The sequence below is a fragment of the Neomonachus schauinslandi genome, chromosome 1 (assembly GCF_002201575.2).
Source record: "Neomonachus schauinslandi chromosome 1, ASM220157v2, whole genome shotgun sequence".
Lineage (NCBI taxonomy): Eukaryota > Metazoa > Chordata > Mammalia > Carnivora > Phocidae > Neomonachus > Neomonachus schauinslandi.
In genome coordinates, this window is record NC_058403.1 from 104,601,730 (window position 1) to 104,606,127 (window position 4,398).

The following is a 4,398-nucleotide window of genomic DNA, read 5'->3' on the forward strand; positions in this document are numbered from 1 at the left end:
ACATTTACTGTGTTCTTGCCACGTCCAGGCTCATGCGTGGGAGCGTCCTTACTTTCAACCAAGAGTCTCTCACCTGGTGGTGGGCAAATGAAGCCACAAGACCAAGAATCCAAGTATTTGTTCCCACCATCTCTCAGCTAGGACTTAATCCCAGCAAAGTATCTTGCCCCCTGTACTTTTGGGGAGTCCCTGGGGGGAGGCACCTTGCATGTACTCACCAACAAATCCGTGCCCAGGTGCCAGGCACGGCCCCTTCCCTGCTCTGCCGTCCTTCTCTGGCAAAGATGCCCATGGAAATGATTCTCTCTCCTGTTATGCTCCTTTATGGGGGTGCTCATCACAGTGACCCTGTATCTCAGTGTCTTATAGAGTATGTAGTAAGTAATCCCGTTAGCTTTTGGTGACAGCTCTGTCCAGGAATCCCATGGATCCAGCATGGGGAGAGCCGGGGAGAGATTCAGCCATTGTTACCATGGGTTCTCAAAACTACTCCTTTCTCGGGCGCCTGGGTGGCTCAGTTGGTTAAGCGACTGCCTTCGGCTCGGGTCATGATCCTGGAGTCCCAGGATCGAGTCCCGCATCGGGCTCCCTGCTCGGCGAGGAGCCTGCTTCTCCCTCTGACCCTCCCCCCTCTCATGTACTCTCTCTCATTCTCGCTCTCTCAAATGAATAAATAAATCTTTAAAAAAAAAAAAAAACTACTCCTTTCTCCGACACGGACACTTCTCCACTTGGTGAGCTCACTGGACTTGGCTCCTTGCAGCTCTTCAAGAAAGGCAGATTGCGTGATCCCTGTGGGGTTTCCCACTGGCTCGCCAGACATGACTGAATCTTAGCACAGGCTCCAGCTCGTACCCTTCCACTACCCAGATGAAGAAACGAAGGCTCAGAGCATCAAGTCACTTACCCAAGGTCATACAGCTGACAGGTGGCAGAGACCAGGGCCAAGCCCCAGAGCAAAGTCCAAATCCCATGATCAAAGTGGCAACATGACAAGTTGTTCTGGTCCTGGCGTCCATACAGGAGAGCATGCTGTGCTGGTCAGTTTATTGTACGTACTTTTATCCTCCCTAGGGGCCTAAGTCTCTTTTACTTGGTTTCTACTGCAGTTATGCTTTAGGCACAAAATGTTGGAGATTCCTTGCCTCTTCACCTTCCTTCTCTCCCTAGCTGCTCTCCCAACAGAACTACAATTTATTTCAGTGTTATCTGGCTCATGGTTAAAAGCACTGTGGTGCTTATACAGATGACAGAATAAGCAAGACTTGGCTATAACCAAGAGCCACCTAAGCCAGTGTTAGTAAATAAACACAAAACCCTTGACTTCTTCCCAAGGCCTCCACACCTGGCCACCCTACGCCAGCTCTCTGCTCCAGCCTAAAGGTCCTGACCCTGAGTTCTTATTCTGCACCCTAGCCTGATAACCAGTATGGTGGGGTCTGTGCCTCCTTGTTCTTGCCCCAACACGGGTGTCCCTTCTAGCCCATTCTAATGACCTGGCATCTGTCCCCCTCCTGACTGACACTTCCTTTTGAGTGGGGGCCTTCAACCAGACTGGGCCCCAGCACTCTTGGCCCAGCCCTTGACCTTTTATTTTCTCTTTGCCAAAGTTCTTTTTGGGGAGCTGGATGGCCCTTCTCACCTAGACACTATCAAGGTACAAACCTTCCTCTCTCCTCTAGAATAAATATCCCATCCCTTCCCCAGGCATGAGCTGCCAGGCTCTGTCTATACCAGATCCATTCGCCAGATGAGGAAACTCTTTGGTGACAGGGTGGGTACGCACACCAGCCTGTGTTAGCCTGAGCTGGCCACTTCTCGGGAATTCTGGGGTCAGGCAGCTTGCCACTTTCTTTGGTGGGCTCCTAATGTACCACCAGCCACAGTTCTTGGGGGCCCAGGGAACTGGGCAAACTGAATTTAGGCTCAATCTCCTAAAGACCCTATTTTGTATTATATATCCCCAACATTCCCTGTCCTGTCATTCTTGCTTTGTTTTTCCTTATAGTATATTTATTGCCACTTTGATATACTATTTGTCCCCCTCCCTTCCTCTAGAAGTAAGCTACCTGAGATTGTAGTCCGCTTTGCTTAAACAGGGTCTAGCCCATGGGGGCGGCTCAATGGTGACGGAACGTTGAATATGTTGAATGGGGGACCGGAACTCCCGTGGCCTCGGCAGGCAAGGCCAGAGCACACATACTGAGGTGCTAGGATGACCAGGAGTTCTCATTTCTTAGCTGACACACAGCCCAGCTGCCTCAGGGCTGCCAAAGAGGATTTCCAAATGTCCTCCATCTTAGCCAGGGCCAAAAAAAAAAAAGGTCTATAAATACTTCCCCAGCACAGCTCTGGTCAGTGTGAGAAATGCAAAGCCTTCAGACAGCTTACTATTCCAGCTAGCCTCTGAGCCATCCACTCTGCTGAAAAATCAATCGACTTTCCTTCCTACAAGCCCTCAGCATGCCTGCACACCTCTGTGGACCTCCCTGTTACTCGCTTGTCTCCTTCCTTCCCAGACATGAGCCTGTCTGACTCATCTCTGCATCCCCAGTGCCCAGCATAGAGCAGGGAAGCTATAAGGGTATGATAAATATTTGATGAATAAACGAATGCCAGGATTCCACATGCAGAGAAAGCCAGCCCCTTCTGAATTAATTATGTGACTCAAACACCAGGGCATGATGAGTTTATTTCTACTTAGTGTGATTAATGACTTTTTTTTCCCAAAGAGTTTTTTTCTTTTTCTTTTTTTTTTTTTTTAAGATTTTATTTATTTATTTGAGACAGAGAGAATGAGAGAGAGAGAGCACATGAGAGGGGGGAGGGTCAGAGGGAGAAGCAGGCTCCCTGCCGAGCAGGGAGCCCGATGCGGGACTTGATCCAGGGACTCCAGGATCATGACCTGAGCCGAAAGCAGTCGCTTAAACAACTGAGCCACCCAGGCGCCCTCTTTTTCTTTTAAGATTTTATTTATTTATTTGACAGAGAGATAGAGAGAGATCACAAGCAGGCAGAGTGGCAGGCAGAGGGAGAGGGAGAAACAGGCTTCCCGCTGAGCAGGGAGTCTGACGTGGGACTCGATCCCAGGACCCCAGGATCATGACCTGAGCTGAAGGCAGAGGCTTAACTGACTGAGCCACCCAGGCACCCCTCCAGAGAGTTTTTCAATTCTGAGATGTAAATTTTTTAAATTGTGAATTTTAAGATATCCCTTATGGAATAATACTATTTCCAAAAAGACACAGCATAAATTTTAGAGTAAAACTGATGATTATTTTTCCTTTCCTGAAAACTTAATTATCTCCTTTTACTTAGAGCTGACTTAAAAAAAAAAAAATTACGGAGTGGAGTGTTTTATGATATTGAAAATAAAAGTCTGTGAAGAAAACCCGATGCTGCCTTTACTATCTCTTCTTGGATAATTAAACTTTTTATTTATTACAAAAAAACTTTTTTTTTTTTACAGGCAATAACGAATTATCTAGTTTCTCTAGGACTTAGGAGAGGGTGATTTGCTTTAAAAAGAGAAAATAATACACAGAGGAAAAAGTAAGACAGTTGTTTCCACATTCACAAGAGAAGAGACAATTTTCTAAATGGATTTATGAAATGCACTATGCTTTAAACCATACTGGACACTTAGTTGATTATATTCCTCTAATTCAATTATTAAAAATCAATTTAGATGCAGGATCTAGTTACAATGTAGCTATAAAGTGCTGCCTTGTCTTTGCCCCCTGCTCAAAATAAAGCTGTTACCTTTCTAGCCCTGTCTGCCATGGTGCTTAGCAGCCAGGGATGCATGGTCTCAGACATGTTTACCAAGTAAAACACTGACTTGAGGGGCGCCTGGGTGGCTCAGTCATTAAGTGTCTGCCTTCGGCTCAGGTCATGATCCCAGGATCCTCGGATCGAGCCCCGCATCGGGCTCCCTGCTCAGCGGGGAGTCTACTTCTCCCTCTCCCACTCCCCCTGCTTGTGTTCCCTCTCTCGCTGTGTCTCTCTCTGTCAAATAAATAAATAAAATCTTTAAAAAAAAAATCAATTTAATCAGTATCCTAAAAAAATTTAAGAGGGAAAAAATTCTGCTTTGATTTATTGCTTTTCTATATTAGTTATCTACATGGATCAATTTATGGATAAATGCTCAAGTAACAATTCATTTCATGCTGTGGAGACACCCCACTCTCCCTGAGTTTTAGAAAGTTAAAGCCCAGAAGGCACCAGTGGTGTGTGCCTCAGTGTTCCTGCCTGCCCCCAAACCAGTACCTCATTTTCTACTAAGAGCATCCTGATTTTCTTTGAGGAGCCAGGCCTCTCCCCACTCTCAGTCCCTGAGGTGAGAAATAGTCATGTGACCTGGGCTTGGCCAACTAGGGATTGGTTCAGAGATGG

General features: G+C 46.6%; 1 non-coding gene across 1 annotated transcript; it reads left to right on the forward strand.

Annotated features, from left to right (window-relative positions):
• Nucleotides 1-3,688: 3,688 nt before the first annotated feature.
• On the forward strand, nt 3,689-3,819 carry LOC123327008. Its single transcript, XR_006541474.1, has one exon. It is a non-coding gene; the product is annotated as a small nucleolar RNA SNORA63 (small nucleolar RNA).
• Nucleotides 3,820-4,398: the final 579 nt, after the last annotated feature.